The sequence below is a fragment of the Triturus cristatus genome, chromosome 2_1 (genome assembly GCF_964204655.1).
Source record: "Triturus cristatus chromosome 2_1, aTriCri1.1, whole genome shotgun sequence".
Taxonomy (NCBI): Eukaryota; Metazoa; Chordata; class Amphibia; order Caudata; family Salamandridae; genus Triturus; species Triturus cristatus.
In genome coordinates, this window is record NC_140581.1 from 952,282,917 (window position 1) to 952,307,996 (window position 25,080).

Genomic DNA, 25,080 nt, shown 5'->3' on the forward strand with positions numbered 1-25,080 from the left:
CCTTCTGCAAAAAAATTTCCTCAGATTCGGTAAATATTTTAAAGCGGCAAAATGTACAGTTTTTGTAAGTTAAACTTATAAAAATTTGTTAGCTGTATGCATTTTATATATCTGTGATTTGTTTCTTGTGGTATTTTGTTGAGAATACCATGTTGTTTTTTTTTAACAATCTTTCTGATTTTCCAGGTCTGTCGTCGACATCCATGGTGTCTACAGGAGTGTTCCGCCTTTTTGTTTTGTATTATTGTTGTTACATTTTGTTTATTAGTTTATCGTTCATATATATGTTAATAAAAAAATAAAGTTTGAAAATAGTTTATCGTTTACTTATTTATGATTATAAAAAAGAAGTTTGAAAAAAAAAAATTAACGTTTTTGGTTGTTCTCTTAACTGCTGTGTGACTCTTTCTTGTTCTTATTACTGTTATTTGATGGAGTGCATCACAGTGTTAAATGTTGGGGTACTTATCGCTGGAATACTGGTGATATCTTCAGTTTGCACCAACTTCTGAATAGTGTGTTAGATTTATCTCAACTTTACTTCCGTTAAAGTGCTGATAATGAAATGGAGACTAGCCGTTCTCGTGCAAAAAGACACGAGGTGCACCCCTTCAATTTATTCTAAATACTAAAATCCTGTAATGAATTGCACTGAGGTATTGGCTGTACTTACAGTGTACACACACAATCTATTAAGAAATCTCATTGTATTTATATTGATTGGGAATAGTGCGTCAGGTGCTGGATCTTGACGAGATACACTGCTCAGTTCGTATATTGTTTTGCACACGAAAAAAATCACATCACAACTTTCACACCAATTGCAATGTGAAACATATTCGGGCGATAAGACACGTTAGCACCAGGGATTTTACACCTGTTTTCTGCTGGTGTTAAGCAGGACAACTACCTGCACCATGAAAGGGAACACAGCCAAGAGCCACACCAGAACACCCACAGGTGCCATAGAGTCAATGAGCATGATACAGGGATACCCATGAGGGCCAGAAGACTCATCTCAACAACTCCAGGACCGCCAATGCCCCCCAAACCCACATCTTAGTAAGTGTGTTCCTGTGGTCATTGTCTTAGCATGATAGGCACGAGCCCTGCAACATCACAGTGTGCTGTCACCTCAGCGTTGGCAGTGAGCCTGGACGTGTAGCTACGCACGCATTCTCCTGCATGCACAACTGGCGTGTGCTGGTCTGGGGTTCACAGGTCAGTGCAGGGGTGTGCCTATCCGGCAAGGGGAACGGGGTGTCTCGGACATGTCCGTGTACAGGAAGTGCAGTAAGTGTGTCTCTGTGTTCTGGTGTGGCCTGCTACAAGAGCCGCAGCAGTCGATGTTGTAAAGTGGCATGCACCACCTCCAAACGGCACTGTGATGGTGTAGTTGGAATATAGCAGGACATGCGCAAATAGGCATTACAATGTTGTGCTGTACGAGTGCATGAGATACAACAGCGCACCGTACAGAAGTGTGGGGGCTCGTGGGAGGGAGGAGCAGCCGTTTGGCAATATAACACACAGTGAACTCGACCATGTGCCACATGCTGGGCATCTCATCCATGATGACCACGGTCGCAGACATCCCACAACACCAATGACTGGCCTTTCTACACATCCTGTATGAATGCAGCATGGTTTTCACTTCTATGCTTGTTTAGTGGTGTGATGGTGGTGGGTTGTGTGACTTGTGCTCCTTGTTGGTGTGTTTAATTTAGGCCATTGTTAGTCTATATGTGTGTTGTACTTAATTGTGCATGTGTGTCATTCTGCCCATCTCCCCCTCCCCCCACTCCCTGCTTCTTCCTCTTCCCAGTGCTGTTGTGTCTATAATTTTGTTGCTGCACACATAAATACATGTAAAGAATAAATTAGAATAGTTCCTTGATTCTTTTAGGTTTCAAAACTTCTCTATTGGTTTCTTTTTAATTTTCCATATGAACCGTTTTTTAAATATTCGACAACACATAGAAGTCAGAAGTGCAACGTATTCTATCAACACACTTTCTAGAACATTCTACAACACGTGCAGGTTAAAAGTTCATCAATTTTTTTAAAACTTAACAATATTTTTTTGCAACATTTTCTTGAACATTTAACGACACGTGCAGGTTAAAAAGTTCACGATTGTTTTAAGTTCCAACAGTGCCTTCCAAATGCAAGTAGCAGGTGTGGTTGAGCTGAGCAAATTTTATCCTATGATATGTACTCCACGTTGAAACTGCTTTTTCTTAACCAATCAACAAAGATGCTTTTCCACAAAACTAATGTGCACCCTACTTTTAAAAAAGAATGCTTCTCATGATATCTTTAGAAATAAGTTATAGATAGGAATTAGCGTTTAAAAAACCTTTGAAATTCACTGAAAAAACCATAGGTTTCAGGCACGTTATAGTTAGGAATTAGCATTTAAAAAACCTTAGAAATTCACTGAAAAAACCATAGGTTTCAGGGGCGTTATAGTTAGCTGGACATTTCCCTCGTCCAAAACCCTAGAAATTCCCCTGTTATAGTTAGTTCAGCTAACTATAACTCACGCCCCGCAATGCACTGCTGAGGATGTCACATATTACATCACTCATGACATGGTCAGTGACATCACTGATGACATCACTGATGACATCTCAAATGACATCACTGATGAGATCACTGATGACGTCATCCATGTGATAAATTAGTGCATCTTCTCACACCCTAATATAACCTTTGATACACCGACTCAAAATTTCAGATGGCCATTTTGAAAACCATAGATACTCCAATACCAATAACTACACACCCACTCATTGACTCTTAAGTCTACATACATCTCCACTCACTCACCTGTACAGTCACTCATACTTACAGTCACTCTGTGCATTTATACACCTATATAGACACTCACACACCGCCAATCATCCATTGAGGTACTGACACATCTAATCAGTCATGCAAATAATTAATCACAGTCCAATTTACTCACCTATACAGTTAAACACACTTAAGTTCACTTACTCATAAAATACTAACAAATTCTGTGTCTTCCTGCAGAAAAACAAACAGCACATGACACAGATATCCTTGCACTATGGCGCATACAGCCACTCCCAAAATCACACACTCTCACATATAGATAGTTATATACTCTTACACACATATACACTGCATTTCACATATGTAGTTACTGACACATGTACAACTGAGATATACATTCTATCACTAACACACCCATACATACACTCACCCAACCATATAGTCCATCACAGATGCACTCTTAAAACCATGCACCCACTGAATCACCCACTCACACATCTAGTCACAGAGTCACACACACCATACCCACACAAACACTCAGGCACCCATACAGATACTCAGACAACCAATCAATAACCCATATAGACACTCATATAGCTACTCACAAAACCATGCAGCCACTTATACACCAACACACAGACACATACAGGCATTCACACAGTTTAGTCACTAGTCTGCAGTAAGATACATTTAATGACTCACTTATAGAGTCAGTTACACACCTAGAAAATCATCCATTCACACACTTGTACACCCACTTATTTTTCAACAGGCCTTTCCCTATATATATTAAACATATTAAAACTGTTCAGAAACACATACTCAATGGATGATGTCATCAGTGATGTCATCAGTGATGTCATTTGAGATGTCATCAGTGATGTCACTGACCATGTCATGAGTGATGTAATATGTGACGTCATCAGCAGGGCATTGCGGGGGCGTGAGTTATAGTTAGCTGAACTAACTATAACAGGGGAATTTCTAGGGTTTTGTATGAGGGAAATATCCAGCTAACTATAACGCCCCTGAAACCTATGGTTTTTTCAGTGAATTTCTAAGGTTTTTTAAATGCTAATTCCTAACTATAACGTGCCTGAAACCTATGGTTTTTTCAGTGAATATATATATATATATATATATATATATATATATATATATATATATGCCAGTAGGTAGTTATAGTTAGGACCTATTTTCCATAGGAAATCCACAACATTCTATTCCCAATAAGTCTGGCGCCGGTTGACGAATCTTCGCGCAATTTTCCAAACTTTTGGCCAGTACTGGTCCGCTCCTATCCTGAAAGTCTCGGGGTGATTCGTCAAGCAGGGGCTGAGTAAAAGGTGGTCCCAAAACGCATTTTCCCCATGCATTTTCCCATAGGACATTTAGCCGCAGCTACGGCCCGAACTGCTGAATGGAATAACACCAAATTTGGCAAAGAGGTAGTCCTCAGTTCAGACTCGTGCCTTTTGCTTAAATGGTGTCAATCTGTTCAGTAGTTCCTGAGAAAATTACAGTTAAATGTATATATATATCTATGGCCTCGGACGATCCGCGCACCCTGTGCGTACCCTGAGCGCACCCTCTGCACACCGTGCGCGCACCCTCCCAATCACACGCTGAATGCTAATTGGCTGTCAAGTGGTTGTCAACATTCAAAACCAGGAACTGTTGGCAGCCATTTTGTGCCTCGGTAGAAGGGAGTCTGAAGAAGTCTGTGGAATGAGTGTGTAAAACATATAAAGGGGGCAGGGTAAAAATACTCTGACCCTCAAAACTTGCTTAGGGGGTCCCAGAAGGACTCCCAGGACCCCCTTTTTTGTTGTTGAAAAAACGGCAAAATGTCACTGGGTGTGCGGATCCGGTCGTAAAAAAAAAACGAAGCGCTGAAGTGCGCAAGCATCGCGTAACGTATGTGTCGCGTATGCGCCTGGAGTCGTGTACCGGTCGCATAGCAATCGTGCAGGAAAATACGCACCCAACGCACACCATACGCGGATCCTACACAACAATCGTAAAATGGCGACTAGGTTCCGCGCAGGGATCGAGAAAGGTATGCATTGGGTGCGCGACTCCAAAAACAAAATATTAACAATATAGTTTAAAAATATATAAAAAATTAATAAAAAAATAGTTAACACATTTTTACAAATATTTGTTTTAAAAAGTTCATTGCGGGGGCGCGAGTTATAGTTAGCTGAACTAATTATAACGGGGGAATTTCAATGGTTTTGTATGAGGGAAATGTCCAGCTAACTATAATGCCCCTGAAACCTATGGTTTTTTCAGTGAATTTCTATGGTTTTTTAAACGCTAATTCCTAACTATAACTTGTCTGAAACCTATGGTTTTTTCAGTGAATATATATATATAATATATATATTTATCTCTCAATATCAGATCCAATATGGAAAATGATTTTTCCAGCATGGAAACAACATGTCTCAACTAAATTAAATCTGGAACAAGAATTGGATTTTTTAGTAGAAGAAAGACTGCAAACATTGAGACCGAGACAACAAAGGAAACAAATAGAAAAAGGAGAAATAAACGGAGACAAAATAGAAGACGCAAGCACAAACAAAAATCAGCCAAAAAAGAAGAAGAAAACCAATTGGCAAAAGAAAAAACAGTAAACAACAATACTATCATCAATCTTTCTGCCATCACTTTAACGAAAGCAGAAGAACAATTACTAGCGCTTGGTCTAAATTATTGCCCCAAACAAAGTTTCAACTATGCCAACACCCGCATAGACATTTATTGTTTCATCAGGAAGCTCAAACTAAAGAAATTCTTCGCTATGAAAAAAGTGAAAGATACTAACGGACTGGACACTAATACTAGAGAACGGACTACAAATGAGAATATATTATTATCTTCTGATGTTCCTACCCTACTCACTTTACACGATCTTGACAATGCCTCTAGCTCGCAAACTGCAGGACTAGATTCTGACTTAACAACACAATTGAGGCTCAATAAAATCAATATGGCACAAAAAGGAGCTGGCATGAGTCCATTTAAAGCGAAATTTAATTTCATTCCACTAATGCCGAAAGATGCAGTAGACATTTTCCACGATTGTGTAATCAATGACATTAAAAAATTGCATCAACACAATAATGGCAAAAAAGAAACAAAATCCAACAAACAAAACTTCAATATGCTAACCTTATGAAAAAATTAGGTGAAAACAATGAAATCGTGATTAAAAACTCAAACAAAGGTGGGAACTTGGTTATTTGGCCCAAGCATGAATATATTAAAGAGGCCAACCGACAACTAAATGATTGCAGGTGCTATGAAAAAACAACAGATAATAAATACACCAAAGCTAAAGAGACTCTCCACAAGCAGCTTTCACAATGGCGCAGGGAAGGACTTATTTCATCTGAAGAATTCAAATATATGAATAATGAATTTCCAGTTCTCCCTGTCCTATACCTAATTCCAAAAGTCCACAAAGAAATAACTCTGACACCTGGAAGACCTATTATATCGGCCATTAAAAGTGTGGGAGAACAAGTGGGCCAATACATCGATTTTTTCTTGCAAGATCTAGTCAAAAATCTACCTAGCTATGTAAGAGATACAAGTGACTTTTTGGATAAAATAAAAGATCAATGTTGGAATGAAGACATGCTACTGATAACTTTAGACGTTGAGTCTCTTTACACAAGTATTAATCATGTACAAGGAATAGCCGCAGTAAAACATTTTTTGTCTAACAGAGCAATTGAATATCACAAACACAACAAGGTTATTGTTGATCTCATTGAATCGTGTTTATACAATAATTTCTTTTTATTTGGAAAGGAACTGTATAGCCAACTCAGAGGAGTTGCGATGGGTTCCTGTTTCTCCCCCAGCTACGCGTGTTTACATGTGGCCTGGTGGGAGGAACAGGTCCTTAATATAGAACACAAAGAATGGGTAAATGAGAAGATAATATGCAATTTAAGATATATCGATGACATATTTATCCTATGACAAGGAGATGAACAAGAAGCCATAAGCTTTGTAGAAACTATTAATTGCAACTCCCTCAACCTTCATTTCACATCACACATCAACAAAATGAGTGCCGAATTTTTAGATGTGAAAATTCACATTTCAGATGAAAAAATTGAAACCACTCTATACAGAAAACCCATGGCGGGTAATGCTACGCTGCATGCAACTAGTTTGCATCCTAAACACTTAATAGCAAGCATTCCCTATGGTGAGATATTGAGGCTTAAAAGAATATGTAGTTCAACTACAGATTTTAAATCTTGCCTAAACGATTTGATTAAGAGATTAAAGCTAAGAGGATACACAGACAAAACACTACAACTAACTATCGACAAAGCAAAATTAAGACCTAGAGAAAGTCTTTTTAAATCTAGCAAATTAGAAGTGGTAGCAAAGGTGGCCACAAGAGAAGAAATCATGTCAAATGAAAGCCCTAGATTAATAACTACATTCAGTAATGAAGAAAGAAAAATCAGGGCTATTGTGAAGAAAAATTGGCCATATTAACAGATGGAGTACTTAATTCAAGATTGTCTAGTACTCCTACTATTACATTCAGAAGAGCTAAAAATATGGGTACCGTTTTGAACAAAAGTAGCCCTGAAACCAGACAAAATGTAATGTGCCTTTAACCTGCACATGGTTTCCGTAAGTGCTCAAGTTGTAGAGCATGCAAATTTGGAATGAATACAACTCACTACAATACTCCATTTAATAAGCAAAAGGTAGCTATTAATGGAAGTTTTAACTGTAAGACCGAGTTTGCGGTGTATGTCCTGACGTGCACCTGCGGATTGAATTACATCGGTAGCACAAAGCTGCAGGTGCATGTCAGGATTCTACAACACCTTCGCTCAATTTTACACAGTGACCCGACTTACCCCGTGGCACGTCATTTTAAAAGCACTCATAATAATGACGTCGCTTGTCTTAAATATGTTGTGGTAGGCTCAGTTCCTAAATCACGCAGAGGGGGAAATCGTGAGTTACAGCTAAGACAACTCGAAACAAAAATAATTCTAGAGTTCGACAGCAAGTGGCCCAACGGGTTGAATAATACAGAGGACATGCACAATTTTATTTAATGTCTTCAGTCCTGCATGCCTCGGTGTATTGGCATCTCTATCTCTTGGCACTCTTATCAACTACAACAAATGAATCTAAATTATATAAACACTTGGGTTTTCCTCTTGTTTTTGCTGATGCAATACAATATATGTAACTCTAGTTGGACAGTGAGCTTAATATATAGGTTTCCTAATATTAAGCAAAAAACTAAGAAACTAAAATGAAATTGACCTTGTTAACCAAATCAATTTTTATAACTCCAATGCTTGCCTTATATAATATCAACACACATAATTGTTCCTCTCTTTTTTACCACCAGTTATTGTTTATCGATATGAGGATATGTTTGAATATTGTATATATGATTTTAACAATAATGTCCAGAAATGGTTATTTTATTGTTATCAATATGTATTTATATTTATTTATTTATTCATTTGATATGCACTTTTGGGAATATTTGCACTAATTTGCACAGTTTTTGCACAGTGTATTGATAGCTGCTTTGTTATTTGCACTTTATAGACTATCTGTCATTCAATGAATTTTACTTAAACATGCTATTGGAATGTATGCATTTTAACTGGTTATAGGCGTACAATAACTGGACAAGAGATCTGGTATCAATGCCAGTTATCGATAACTAGCTGATGTAGTTTGGATCTGATAGAATGTGGAGTAAGACAATAGAATTTTTATGTAAATAGAAATTATAATATTCGCTCTACCGTTGATTCATATGTATATATACAGATTTAGATAAAAATCTCTAGTTAAAAAATCTCTATTTAAAACTATAAGAATAATTCCAGTCACTGAAACCAGTTTGCACATGTTGTAAAGATGCACGTATTTTTGTATATATCTATGTATATGCATATATATGTGTGTATATGCATGTATACACACATATATATTTATATATTCTTCGCATGTTATTGGTACAGGTATTCACACCTGTATAATATATTTTGAGATTGAACTCGATATAATAATAATAATTTGTTCAGTTAATTCATTGTGAGTACCATCTCAGAATATAAAACGGATAGTGTTTTCTCTATGTCTATGGTCACATGATCTAACACGAGTAAACTATGGTGATACACCTTTAAGCATTTAAAAAGAATCATGTTCACTGTGACCGCTGTGTGATCAAGGGCTTCCGAGCTCGAAACGCGTCACTGCTGAACCTGAGCTGAATAAATTTCATCTCGCCGATTCCCTGTGGTCCGTCTCCTTCTTCGCCGGCTTTGCTGGAGGTTGCTTTGGAGTTAAACTTTGCTCAATATATATATGTATATATATTTTCATTGAAAAAAACAGAGATTTCAGGGATGTTATAGTTAGGAATTAGTATTTAAAAAACCTTTGAAATTCACTGGAAAAAAACCACAGGTTTCAGGGACGTTATAATTAGTTGGACATTTCACTCTCACAAAACCAGAGAAATTCTGCCGTTATAGTTAGTTGAGCTAACTATAACTCGCGCCCCCGCAATGCACTGCTGATGACATCACATATTACATCACTCATGACATGGTCAGTGACATCACTGATGACATCTCAAATGATATCACTGATGACGAGTGAAATGTCCAACTAACTATAACGTCCCTGAAACCTATGGTTTTTTCAGTGAATTTCAAAGGTTTTTTAAATGCTAATTTCTAAATATAACGTCCCTGAAACCTACAATGTTTTCAGTGAATTTCAAAGGTTTTTTTAATTCTAATTTCTAACTATAACATCCGTGAAACCTGTGTTTTTTGTGTGAATTTGTAAGGTTTTTAAATTTCTATTTTCTAACTATACCTAGATAGGTAAGACATGTGTAGAAGAAAGAAAGAAAGGTGCAGAAAGAAGCAAGAGAAGTCCAGAAAGAAGCAAGAGAGGTGCAAAAAGAAGAAGAAAGGTGCAGAAAGAAGCAGGAGAAGTGATGAAAGAGGCAAGAGAGGTGCAGAAAGAAGCAAGAGAAGTGCAGAAAGAAGCAAGAGAAGCACAGAAAGAATCGAGAGAGTTGCAAAAAGAAGAGAGTGAAGTACAGACAAAGGAAGAAAGGTGCAGAAAGAGGCAAGTGAGGTATGGAAAGAGGCAAGAGAGGTCCAGAAAGAGGAACAAAGGTACAGAAAGAGGCCCAAAATACAGAAAAAGGAAGAGAGGTACAGAAGGAAGCAAGAGTAGCAGAGAAAGAAGCAAGAGATGTGCAGGAAGAAGCAAGAGAGGTGCAGAAAGAAGAGAGTGAGGTGCAGAAAGAGGCAAGAAAAGTGCACCAAGAGGCAAGAGAGTTTCAGAAAGAGGCAAGAGTGGAGTAGAAAGCCAAGAGAGGTACAGATAGAGGCAAGGGAGGTGCAGAAAGAGGCAAGACAGGTACAGAAAGAGGTAATAGAGGTGTAGAAAGAGACAAGACTGGTGCAGAAAGAAGCAAGAGATGTGCAGAAAGAGGCACGAAAAGTACAGAAAGATGCAAGAGAGGTGCAGAAAGAGGCAAGAGGGGTACAGAAAGAAGAGAGTGAGCTGAAGAAAGAGGGAAGAGAGGTGTAGAAAGAGGCAAGAGAGTTGCAAAAATAAGAGAGTGAGCTGCATAAAGAGGCAAGAGGGGTGCAGAAAGAGGCCAGAGAGGTGCAGAAAGAGGTAAGAGGTGTGGAAAGAGTTGAGAGATAAGAAAGAGGAAGAAAGGTGCATAAAGAAGCAAGTGAGCTGCAGAAAGAGGCATGAGAACAGCAAAAAGACTCAAGAGAGTTACATCAAGAGGCAAGAGAGGTACAGAAAGAGGCAAGAGAGGTGCTGGAAGAGGCAAAAGAATTACAGAAAGAAGCAAGAGAGGCACAGAAAACAGAGAGTGAGCTGCAGAAAGAACCAAGAGAAGTGCAGAAAGAGGGATGAGAGGTGCAGAAAGAGGCAAGAGAGGTGTAGAAAGAAGAGAGTGGGCTGCAGAAAGAGGGAAGAGAGGTGCAGAAAGAAGAGAGTGAGCTACAGAAAGAGGCAAGAGAGGTGCAAAAAGAAGAGAGTGAGCTACAGAAAGAGGCAAGAGAGGTGCAGAAAGAGGCAAGAGAGGTGCATAAAGAAGAGAGTGACCTGCAGAGATAAGTAAGCGAAGTGCAGACAGAGGCATCAGAGGTGCAGAAAGAGACAACAGAGGTGCAGAAAGAGGCAAGAGAGGTGCAGAAAGAAGAGAGGTGCAGAATGAGGCAAGAGAGGTACAGAAAGAGGCAAGAATGGTACAGAAAGAGGCGAAAAAGGTACAGAAAGATGCAAGAGAGTGAGCTGCAGAAATAAGCAAGAGAAGTGCAGACAGAGCCATGAGAGGTGCATAAAGAGACAACAGAGGTGCAGAAAGAGGCAAGAGATGTACAGAAAGAAGAGAGGTGCTGGAAGAGTCAAAATAATTACAGAAAGAAGCAAGAGAGGCACAGAAAACAGAGAGTGAGCTGCAGAAAGAACCAAGAGAGGTATAGAAAGAGGCAAGAGTGGTACAGAAAGTGGCAAGAGATGTGAAGAAAGAGGCAAGAGAGGCGCAGAAAGAGGCAAGAGATGTGCAGAAAGAGAGTGAGCTGCAGAAAGAAGCAAGAGAGGTGCAGAAAGAGGCAAGAGACTTGCAGAAAGAGACATGAGACAACTAGATTGCTAACATTCTATATTTATTACAAAAGTGTGGCAGGCCTGACGTCATCTTGATGTAATCAAAACTGTAATACCTAAAGCATTTCCTTTAGAAATTATAGAAAGGAGATGGTTAGTGCTCTAAAAAACTTAAATGAGGACATACTTTCTGAGTTCTCAAATAGCGAAAAAGGACTTTTAAATTATTTGTTATCTTTATGTTTTTTTATCCAGTTGACCACTTGATTAAATGTTACTTTTAGGGGAGAGAATTAACCCTGGGCATGACACTACGCTTCACCCACGTAGTGTACGTAGCGCTGCCTGATTCGCAGTTTTCGAAGTAGGAAAGCAGGCAGCGCTACGCACACGCACACGCCAGGGCGAAGCGTAGCTGCCTGCCACCCACCACCCACCTCCCGCCCGCCCTCCTTTTAAAACATACCCTAATTGTAAATTAAATAAAAGTAAAGACACTTACCTGAAGCGCGGCGTCTCCGGGCCTCCCTCTTCCTGGTTTCTAATTTCTTCTGACAAATGCGCATACGCGGACGCCCGCGCATGCGCATTTCTCACTCTGGGAAGCTGCAGTAGAACACAAAGGCATCAACTGACAGGCTGCTCCTGTTGAAATATAACAGGAAGATATTTCAGATCTCACTTAAAACATGTCTTAATTTTTCTTTCTACAGCACTAACCATAATTTCTATGGCAAAAAGACCCCCCTCATTTTCTTCCTTTTTTAATTAAATGTTTTAAGTGTTAGCAGTTTATTCCAACCAAGATTGCTTTAGGTGTGCAATACTTTTGTCATAAGTAAGGCTGTTAGCGCTCTAGTTGTTCTTTAGAACACTCTGGGACGCTGCAGTAGGACACAAAGGCATCAACTGACAGGCTGCTCCTGTTGAAATATAACAGGAAGATATTTGAGATCACACTTGAAACATGTCCTGATTTTTCTTTCTACAGCACTAACCATAATTTCTATGACAAAATTAACCCATCATTGTGTTCCTTTTTAAATTAAATGTTTTAGGTGTTACCAGTTTATTCCATTCAAGATGGTTTCAGGTGGGCCATACTTTTGTCATAAGTAAGGCTGTTAGCGCTCTAGTTGTTCTTTACAACACTCTGGGAAGCTGCAGTAGAACACAACCGAATCAACTGACAGTCTCTGCCCTTGTTGGATGTACATGATTTACTGAGAATGACAGACTTCATTCTCACATGACTGAGAAAGATAATGTGAATTTACAGAAAATATGCTCTCATTTTAGCTTCAGTTTTCTCTCAAACATGATTCATGATATCCCAGTAGAAGGTTTTTCACAGGGTAAAATCACCTTAGACACACCACAATTCCTGAAATTAATATGGAACCATCAACAAATGAGTTCTAATGTAACTAAAGTATGTTATCACCCTTTATAGTTCTCCTTTTGGTAACCCTCAAAATCTTCGATTCACTACAATGCATTTCAATGGGGTACTATCATGTATATTGGTCCCAAGAAGATGGCTGCCAGCAATTCCAGGATGGACTGCTGACAGCCAATCAGATTTCATGATGTGATGTGTCATTAGGCTCTGCCCAGATATTGAAACTTTTTCTTTTTCTAATTTCTCATGAACTACTGAACGGATTTACACCATTTCACAACAAGGGATCTTTCTGAACCAAGGGCTACCTTTTTGCCAAATTTGGTGTAATTCCATTCAGCAGTTCGGGCTGCAGTCGTGTCTAAAGTTTCCTATAGGAATTAACATGGAGAAAACACGTTTTGGGACCCCCCTTTTTTCTCGGCCCCCGCTTGCCGAATCACCCCAAAACTTTTAAGATAGGAGCTGTCCAAAGCGCCCCACGACCTTTGAAAATTTCGTGAAGATTCGTAAACTGACGCCAAAGTTATTGGGAAAAGAATGTTACGATTTTCCTATGGATAATAGGGCCAAACTATAACTACCTACTGGCAACCGCCAGTAGGTAATATATATATATATATATATATATATATATATATATATATATATATATATATATATATTATAGAGATTACTGGAGTATAGTGACATTAGGATTTAATCGGTACGCATTATTTTAATGTTTGCATTTTATCAAAGTTTTATATCTTGCACATTTATTGCGTATTTGCATATATGATCAATTTGCACTTTTGCACTATTTGCACATTATCAAATTGCACGTATATGCACTATTTGCCATTTAAGTCAAAGGACAAAAATATTTATATATAAAAAAATATAAAAAAATAAGAAAATGATAATATCATTATAAAAATAGCATACAGTTTAAAAAGAAAAATTACAATACGCACCGATCTAATGTCACGCTATATACATTTACTGATTGGACATATTCAGAATTGCATCAAATACATGAGATACCTGCAAGCCGGATTTTATCCAGATGACAATTTGCTTGTTTTTTGATGTGTTAAATTGTAATGTGTCATTGACACAGTATGCCTATTCAACTCAGTTCGTTTTGTTTTGGAGGAAATATGTAAATTGCCCATTTTCTCCACACGATCTAACTTGGGAACTATTTTGGTGTCATATGTTTGAATTTTCAATTATGCACAGTATTTAGACTGGGGATTTAGCATATGACTCGAACAAGTTAGATTGTCAACAATGTATTTACTATATTTATTTATTTTATTTTAAGTACATTTACGAACACAATTATGTATTTATTCGACACATTCATTACGTTGTTGTTTTGTGCAGAGCACTGATTTTTGATGCGATAGTATCTCTTTCATTTCTGTCTATCATGTGATGTGGGTGTCAGCATTTTTAAACGCCGTCATACGCAAAGATTGTCTCATGTGATCAAGGCCGTTCGTCGGCCGAAACGCGTCATGACATAAGGGAGATTTGAAAACTGTAAAATAAAATAACAGTATCTACCGACGAAGAGGAGTTCGTGCATTCTTTCTTTTCCGGGAGAAAACCGATGAATGCTTTGTGTCCATATATATATATATATATATATATATCACCAAGTTTTGTCCAAAAATCGAGGACGCGCACAACAGCAGGTTGCTTGGACAAAGGCTCTTTATTGACGCGTGAGGCTTGCCGTTATGTTCAGATTAGTTGCGATGCCTGACGTGTTTCGGGCCAACCTTGGCCCTTGTTCACAGGCTGTAACAGGAAACAAGTAAAGCTTCAGAGTCACTACTACACCAGCATTCATTTCGCTTTTGTGCCCCTCGTCGAGCTCTCACAGGTGAGTCCGTTTTTTAAAACGGCTGGTGCTGCGACTTCTCTTCACTGCCTGTGAACAAGAGCCGTGGGGCTCGAAACGCGTCAGGCGCTATGAAGATTCTAGATGTAACTGCCAGTTTCACGCGTGCATAATTAAATGCTCTTGCTTGGAGAAATCTGCTACAGAGTGCGACCTCGTTTCCTTGGACATTGTTGATAACATAAATACGTCTGTCCCGCCGTGAGGCACGCACCGCCATGGAAAAATTGCATTGGAGCTGCAGGGGCATCGAACTATTCACGTCCCCGAGGCAGCTGTGGCAGTACAGGAACTGGTGAAGCACACCCGGAGGCCCACTGGAGGGCTTTATTAAAACAAAATAAACTTTGAAGGGAAGGAAATCGAGCACACCCACTGGAGGGCAAAAAAGTAGCACTATTGCACTACATGTTCCAGCATGCTAAGCGGAATTACACTCACCTGAGAGGCCTCACTGAAGGGGCTTGATAAATTTGAACATGCAGCTAATGTGGTGTTTTAGAGGCTGGTGCTGCGACTTCTCTTCACTGCCTGTGAACAAGAGCCGTGGGGCTCGAAACGCGTCAGGCGCTATGAAGATTCCAGATGTAACTGCCAGTTTCACGCATGCATAATTAAAAGCTCTTGCTTGGAGAAATCTGCTACAGAGTGCGACGTCGTTTCCTTGGACATTGTTGATAACATATATATATATATATATATATATATATATTCACAGAAAAAACCATAGGTTTCAGGGGCGTTATAGTTAGCTGGACTTTTCACTCGTCCAAAACCATTGAAATTCCCCCGTTATAGTTAGTTCAGCTAACTATAACTCGCGCACCCGCAATTCACTGCTGATGATGTCACATATTACATCACTCATGACATGGTCAGTGACATCACTCATGACATCACTGATGACATCTCAAATGACATCACTGATGACATCACTGATGACATAATCCAGTGAATGTGTGTTTTTCTGAAAATTACATATGTTTTATATATGTATATCTCAAGGTCGATGGAAGAATAAATGGGTATATAAGTGTCTAAATGGATGATTTGTTTTTGAAAAATTGATTGTATAACTGACTGATTAAGTGTATCTTAGTGAATACATGGCTTAGTGAGTAATGTTTAAAAATGTAAATATCTGTATCAGTCTCTCACTTTGTGTGTAAGTGGCTGCATGGGTTGGTGAGTAGCTACATGAGTGTCTATATAGGTTATTAGTTGTTTTTTTGAGTATCAGTATGAGTGTCTGAGTGTCTGTATGGTTCGGTGGGGGGTATTACGTACTGCATAGGTGCATGAATGAGTGACTCACTGTTTGTATGTGTTGAAGACAACATGTGTGCAGGACTGTATGGGTGGATGAGTGTGTGCATAGGTCTGTTAGTGAGTGAATGACTGTCTCAATAGTGTCTTTATGAGTAACTACATATGTTTTAAACTAGTATATGTGACTATTGGTGTATATAAGTGAGTATATGTGAGAGTGAGAGATTGAAAGAGTTCCTGTATGAATAAGTATGTGTTTCTATAAGTGATTGTTTAAAAGACTAAGTATGTGTAAGTTTCTGTAGAAGTAAGTGTGGTGGTGTGTGTATAACTGTATATGCAAGTAAATTGATGTTTGATTCTTTATTAGCATGTGTGACTATGTGTGTGAGTAACTCTATTGGTGAGTGGCATTGTGTAACAGGATGTATTGGTGTATGAGTACATATGATGAGTGAGTACAAGTATGAGTGACTGTATAGGACTGTTGGTGAATGAGTGGAGGTGTATGTGGATCTTAGAATTACTGAATAGGTTAATGTAACTGATGTTGGTATGTCCATTGTTTTGAAAAATGTTGTTTCTATTTTTGAATGTGTGTATCAAAGGTTATATTAGGGGGAGAGGAGGTCTGCCACTCTATCACAAGGAGGATGTCATCAGTGATGTCATTTGAGATGTCATCAGTGATGTCATGAGTGATGTCACTGACCATGTCATGAGTTATGTAATATGTGACGTCATCAACAGTGCATTGTGGGCGCGCAAGTTATAGTTAGCTGAACTAACTATAACGGGAGAATTTCAACGGTTTTGTACGAGTGAAAAGTCGAGCTAACTATAACGCCCCTGAAACCTATGGTTTTTTCAGTGAATTTCTAAGGTTTTTTAAATGCTAATTCCTAACTATAACGTGCCTGAAACCTATGGTTTTTTCAGTGAATTTCACAGGTTTTTTAAATGCTAATTTCTAACTATGCCTACAGAGATAGGACATGTGAAGATAGAAGAAAAAACGCACAGAAAGAAAAAAAGAAATGCAGAAAGAAGCAACAGCAGTCCTCAAAGACGAAGAAAAGGGCAGGAAGAAGGATAACGTGCAGAAAGAACAAACAGAAGAGCAGAAAGGAGCCTTGTTGCAAAATCATCCTGTACCCTCAACTTTTTCAGATGGATACTGGTGGTAACTGAGTCTGACTAACCAGTCCTAGAGCCAGTGCTATGTTAAAAGACACTCAGAATATAGTGAAAACACCTACATACACTAGGGAACACTATGCGTTGGGGTCCCCCTGTTATCAGCATGACATCCTCTGTAAGCCCCTAGTATATAATAGGGCAGGGGATTAAAACTACCTTTTAAAACGTGCCACAGGGCGTGTTAGCACACATCACCTCAGGCCCCGTCCCCTCACTTCCCCACTGTGTAAACATGCCCTGTGGCCATTTTAAGTTGGGTGATTAAGTCCGTTTGAATCCTGAGGGTCCCTAGGGTCCAACTAGACCACTAGGTATCTCCAGTAAGCGCCACAGAGCTGCGTTGCAGAGAGATGTAAAAAGGGCACGGCCTAGACCACCTCTCTACAACGCAGCGCAGTGGCGCTTACTGGAAGCACCTGGTGGGCTAGTTGGCCCCCCGGGTCCCTCAGGATTGAGGAGGAATTATTTCTCCAACTTAAAACGCGCCACAGGGCTTGTTTGCACACGTTAACTCAGGCCCCGTCCCCTCCCTTCACCACTGTGTAAACACACCCTGTGGCCGTTTTTAGTTGGGAGATTAAGTTCATTTGAATCCTGAGGGTCCCTAGGGTCCAACTAGCCCACTAGGTACCTCCAGTAAGCGCCACAGAGCTGCGTTGCAGAGAGGTGTAAAAAGTGGCACGGCCTGGACCACCTCTCTGCAACGCAGCTCAGTGGCGCTTACTGGAAGCATCTGGCGGGCTAGTTAGCCCCCAGGGGCCCTCAGGATTGAAGGGGAATTATTTCCCCAACTTAAAAAGTGCCATAGGGCGTGTTTGCACACGTCACCTCAGGCCCCGTCCCCTCCCTTCACCACTGTGTAAACGCGCCCTGTGGCCGTTCTAAGTTGAGAGATTAAGTCCCCTTGAATCCTAAGGGTCCCTAGGGTCAAACTAGACCACTAGGTACCTCCAGTAAGCGCCACAGAGCTGCGTTGCGTAGAGGTGTTAAAAGGGGCGTGGCCTCTGAACACCTGTCTGCAACGCAGCTCCCTGGCGCATACTGGAGATACCTGTTGGGCTAGTTGGCCCTCAGGGACCCTCAGTATTGAAGGGGAATTAATTCCCCAACCTACAACTGGCCAGGGTGCGCGTTTGCAGAGTGCTGCAAGGAGGGGGCGTGGCCTCCGGCGCGATGCCGGTCTTTTATTTATTTTATTTTTTTAAGAAGGAGAGCTGTGTGGCCCCCCTTCTTTTTCTAATTTACTGGCCCTGGGGGCCCCATCCCCCAGGGCCTGCACCCTAATTTTTTTTGTTGATAAAAATTAATTTGGCCCTCCCAAGGCCTTAATCGTCCCCGGGAACCCCAAGGTCATGGCCTTTTTAAAAAAAAATTATTTAGGAGGGGGCTGCGTTGTCCCCCTCCTCAGGCCACTTATGGCCCGGGGACCACATCCCCGGGTCCGGCCTTTGTTTTTTATTATTTTTAAAAAATATATATTTATAGAAACACCTAGGACATGCTGGACAAACCGTATGTACCTATCACCATGACGATTTGCGTGATATTCATTAAAAGGTGACTATACATAGAATGAATCCACATGGAATGTATTTACACCGCTAGTGAAGCTCTGACGTGTCTGATGCCCTACCGTGCCTAATCCCGGCGCCCCCGCCGGTGGGTACTCTCCAAGTAGACACCCTTGTTGTTTATTTATACAAACATGGGTAGCTATTGATGGGCACATTTAATATACCCACGCACTAAGCCATTCAAAGGGAATTCGACAAAAATTTGACCAAACTATGCAAGAAACCCCCCTCACGGTTAATAAAACACACATCCACCGCCGGATGTGTAATACTTTTTTTTTTAACTCTCTGGAAAGGAGACGAACCTCACTTGAGAGTCACAGCGTGCTCCTGGCTGACCCCAATGCTGTGTTACACCCACCAATGCCCGCCGAGTGCCTCACACCTCTGTGTTGTATTCCACCAGCTAGTGCGTATGCTGTGACACTCTCTAACCCATGTGCACTGTAACACCACCCCGTGAATACGTCATGCCACACTTGCCTTCGCACAAGTTATATTGCCCCATCTAACGTGCCTTCCTCGATGCCTATGTTATAACGCACAGCGCTATGCCATACATATTACAATCTGGGATCCATATCTTTGTCACAGTGCATATGCAACGTTACACTTCCAGCACATATTTTATATTACAACTTTAGAGACTAGTTAGGTTCCACAACACTGCCGTGTGCATTTTACACTCCAAGGCGCATATAGCATAGCACACGCTAGTGCCTGTGCTATCTCACGCTCTCCAATGAATCTGTCATTGCACACAATGTATTGCATATTATATTTCATGCCCCGGTTCATCTTATATCACACTTTTTGGTGTATAGTTTATACCATATACTATATCTAGTTTTCATTTTCAATCGTGCTCTCAGGACTATGTTCTATATAACACTGCGTCCACCTACCCTTTTCACGGGCATTACATCTTGCGATGGGGGGTGGAGGGTCAGGGGGTGTTTCTGCCAAGTGAGCCTGGAGTCACAGTCACAAACGTCCTCTTCTTCCTCAATAAAAGTGAGATTATGCTGCATACTTGTTCATATTTTAAGTAGTTCGCACAGACACACATTTTGAAAACAATAAAGTTCCTAATACCCACCTTCTCTGAACAGTTAGCTTGCTGCCCCATCCACCTCCTCCCTATCCTCTGTTGTCTGAATCCATGGACTAGCCTCCTCCCTCCTGCCATGCATGGTCTGATGTGCTGCCACTGCCCTCCATTTAGCATGATGTACCAGTCCACTCCTCCTGCCCTCCATTGCCCAATTCTATGGCCCATCATTGACCTCCTGCTTAGCCTCTGTGCTTAGCTTGCTGCCCCTATTCTCCTTCCCCCTGCCCTCTGATGTCTTTGTGCATGCCCCTGCTCCATCCTTTTTGCCCACCATGTTCCATGGACTTGCCACTCCTATCTACTCAGAGTGTTCTGTTGAGCTGCCACTCCCCTCCCACCTGCCTAGCATTGTCAGATGACTGTAACCTGTCCCTGCCACCTCCACCCTGCCTGTCCACATGCCATGCCCCTATCCCCTTCCTCCTGCCCTCCATGGTCCATTTTACTACCACACCCTTCTGCCCTCCCTGGTCTGTTGTGCTGCAACTGCTCCTCCTGCCTGCCCCACGCGGTCTGTTGTGAGGCCCCTTCCCCTGAACTCTCTTGTCTGTGCCCAGGTCCTGACCCTCCCTTCTATCCTCCATGGTCCTTTGTGCATGCCCCTGCACCCTCCTTCTTGCCCATCATAGCCATTGTGCTGCCACTAACCCTCCTGCTTGCCATGCATGGTCTTCTGTGCTACCATGGCCCATCCCACCTTCCCTGTGTGGTCAGCTAGCTGCCCCTGACCCCCTCCCACCTTCCCTCCATGGTCTGTGTGTATGCCATCATAGTATCATTGTTATTCTCCATGGTGTGTCTTGTTTCTAGTGCCCAACCTGCTTGACCTCCATGGTCATCTTGCTGCTCCTGCCCTGCCCCCTTGCCCCCAGCTCTCTGTTTCCATGTGCAGACCCCTATTCCCTCCCTCCTGGCTTGTCTGTTTTATTGTAATGCCCCTGATCCGTCCCTCCTGCCCTTTACAGTCTGTTATGCTGCAGCTTTCACTCCTGTCTGTCCATTATGGTCAGCTAGCTACCATTGCCTCTTTCCCCTCTGTTCTCTGTTGTCCTGTCCCCTCCCTATTGCTTTCTATGGATTGTTGTGCTGCACTCCCGTCCCGCATGCGCTGTGTGGTGTATTGTGCTGCTGCAAACCCTGATGCCTGCCCTGTAGGGTCAGTTTGGTGCACCTCTCCATGTCCCTCCTGTCCTCTGTTATCCGAGTCCATGTCCCTACCCCAATTCCTCCTGCCTACCATGATCCAATGTACCATACTTGCGAACATTTTGAACTTGGTAAGAGGGAGATTTTGAAAAAAAAACTGGGGTATTGATTTTCCCCTTTGTGTTACATTGAAAAAGAGGAGATTGTAGACAGGAGACAGATCAAATAAAGCCCATTTGAGCTTAAAAACATTGGACGTTTCCTGGCTGAAACGGGTCTGTTGGCATGTATGGTTGTACTACCACTGCCTCTTCCTTCTGCCCACAATGGTCTATTATATTGCCACAGCCTCTCTTGCCAGTCCTGTATTGTTGGTTTGTTGCCCATGCCCCACTTTCCACTGCCCTCCATAGTCTGTTGTGCTGCCACTGCCCTTCCTGCCTGCCCAGTGTGGTCAAATTGTTGCATCTGCACTCTCCTACCTGCCTTCAATTTTCAGAGTCCGTGCCCCTGGCCTCTGCCTCTCAACAGTATCCCAATGAACAACTAGATTGCTAACATTCTATATTTATTACAAAAGTGTTGAACGGCTGACGTCATCTTGATGTAATTAAAACTGTAATACCTAGAGTATTTCTTTTAGAAATTACATATATGAGAGGGTCTTATTTGCATCAAAATTATGGTTAGTGCTCTAAAAAACTAAAATAAGGACATATTATCTGAGTTTTCAAAAAGCGACAAAGAATTTTTTAATTATTTGTAATCTTTATGTTTTTTTTATCCAGTTGACCACTTGATTAAATGTTGCACCTAGGGGAGAGGATGTGGTGTTACTTCCAGAGCTGCAGACTTTGCAACTGGGGAACCAGGTTGGAGTTTCTGCTTCAGCTTAACATTCTGTGATTCTGGTCAAGTCACTTAATCTCCCCATGTCTACAACCAAAATGAATTTGATCTTGTGTGATGTAACCAATGCTCATGTAAAGCACTCCAATACCTGACAAGTCTGCACTATATAAAACTGCAAATACACAAAGAATAAGTGTTTGCACACTTCTGTCATTGGGCTACATGTGTGCTATATCTGGGTGATATTTGTGCTGCATTTGGGCTCTTTTGTCTCTGGTGGCCATCTTGGGAGATTTATTTGTTATGAAGTTTCCTAATTTCCTCATTTACTGCAGTCTCCTCAGTGGGAATACTTTCAGTTTTTTATTTTGGTTCCATCAAGAAGCATTCAGATGTGTCACACATTTGCCATAAATTCTGAATGTTAGCACTCTAGTTGCTCATTAGATCACTGTAGTAAAACTTCTGCTCACCATGGAAGTCTGCTGCTGGTATTCAAAGTGCATGTTTCAGTCTGCATGTCAGAATTTTTTCATGAAATAGAAGAGGATTTGAGAAGTCAAACTGTGCCCTAATTTTTCTTTCTGCAGAACTAATCATAATTTCTATGGCAAAATGAACCCCCTCATTTTGTTCCTTTGTAAATTAAATGTTTTAAGTGTTACCACTTTATTCCAATCAAGATGGCTTCAGGTGTGCCATTCTTTTGTCATAAGTAAGACTGTTAGCGCTCTAGTTGTTCGTTAGAACACTCTGGGACATTCTGTCATTGGGCTATACTTGGGCTACATTTGGGTGATATTTGGGCTACATTTGGGCTCTTTTGTCTCTGGTGGCCATCTTGGGAGATTTATTGGTTATGAAGTTTCCTAATTTCCTGCAGTCTCCTCAGTAGAAGATACTTTCAGTTTTTTACTTTGGTTCCATCAAGAAGGCATTCAGATGTGTCACACAATATACATACATTATGAATGTTAGCACTCTAGTTGCTCATTAGATCACTGTAGTAAAGCTACTGCTCACCAGGGAAGTCTGCTGCTGGTATTCAAAGTGCATGTTTCAGTCTGCATGTCAGAATTTTTTTATGAAATAGAAGGGGATTTGAGAAGTCAAAATGTGGCCTAATTTTTCTTTCAGCAGCACTAATCATAATTTATATGGCAAAATGAACCCCCTCATTTTGTTCCTTTGTAAATTAGATGTTTTAAGTGTTACCACTTTATTCCAATCAAGATGGCTTCAGGTGTGCCATTCTTTTGTCATAAGTAAGACTGTTAGCGCTCTAGTTGTTCTTTAGAACACTCTGGGAAGCTGCAGTAGAATACAAAGGAATCAACTGACAGTCTCTGCCCTCGTTGCATGTACATGTTTTACTGAGAATGTCAGACTTCATTCTCACATGACTGAGAAAGATAATGTGAATTTACCGAAAATATGCTCTCAGTTTAGCTTATAGATCACCTTTCAAACCTCTGAGGGAAAAGCATGAGAAAATAGTTTTCTCTCAAACATGATTCACGATATCACAGCAGAAGGCTTTTCACAGGGTAAAATCACCTTAGAACACACCACAATTCCTGAAATTAGTATGGAACCATCAACAAATGAATTCTAATGTAACTAAAGTATGTTATCACCCTTTATCCCCTTCAGTGCCCATGACGAGATAGTCTCGTCATGGAGCGCGGTTGCGCTGTGCCCATGACGAGACTATCTCGTCATGAACCCCGCCCGCTAATTCAATGCCCGGCACAGGGCGGGGAAAGGGCGGGGCACTGAAGAGGTTAAAGTTCTCCTTTTGGTAACCCTCAAAATCTTCGACTCACTACAATGCATTTCAATGGGGTACTATCATGTATATTGGTCCCAAGATGGCTGCCAGCAATTCCAGGATGAACTGCTGACAGCCAATCAGATTTCATGATGTGATGTGTCATTAGGCTCCGCCCAGATATTGAAACTTTTTCTTTTTCTAATTTCTCATGAACTACTGAACGGATTTAGACCATTTCACAACAAGGGATCTTTCTGATCCAAGGGCTACCTTTTTGCCAAATTTGGTGTAATTCTGTTCAGCAGTTCGGGCTGCAGTCGCGTCTAAACTTTCCTATAGGAATTAACATGGAGAAAACACATTTTGGGACCCCCCTTTTTTCTCGGCCCCCGCTTGCTAAATCACCCCAAAACTTTTCAGATAGAAGCTGCCCGGAGCGCCCCACGAGCTTTGAAAATTTCGTGAAGATTCGTCAACTGACGCCAAAGTTATTGGGAAAAGAATGTTACGATTTTCCTATGGATAATAGGTCCTAACTATAACTACCTTCTGGCGACCGCCAGTAGGTAATATATATATATATATATATATATATGTATATATATATTCACTGAAAAAACCATAGGTTTCAGGGGTGTTATAGTTAGCTGGACTTTTCACTTGTACAAAACCATTGAAATTCCCCCGTTATAGTTAGTTCAGCTAACTATAACTCGCGCGCCCGCAATGCACTGCTGATGACGTCACATATTACATCACTCATGACATGGTCAGTGACATCACTCATGACATCACTGATGACATCTCAAATGACATCACTGATGACATCATCCAGTGAATGTGTGTTATTCTGAAAATTAAATATGTTTTATATATGTATATCTCAAGGTCGATGGAAGAATAAATGGGTATATAAGTGTCTAAATGGATGATTTGTTTTTGAAAAATTGATTGTGTAACTGACTGATTAAGTGTATCATAGTGAATACATGGCTTAGTGAGTAATGTTTAAATATGTAAATATCTGTATCAGTCTCTCACTTTGTGTATAAGTGGCTGCATGGGTTGGTGAGTAGCTACATGGGTGTCTATATAGGTTATTAGTTGGTTTTTTGAGTATCAGTCTGAGTGTCTGCATGGTTCGGTGGGGGGTATTACGTAGTGCATAGGTGCATGAATGAGTGACTCACTGTTTGTATGTGTTGAACACAGTATGTGTGCAGGACTGTATGGGTGGATGAGTGTGTGTATGGGTGTGTTAGTGAGTGAATGACTGTCTCAATAGTGTCTTTATGAGTAACTACATATGTTTTAAACTAGTATATGTGACTATTGGTGTATATATGTGAGTATATGTGAGAGTGAGAGATTGAAAGAGTT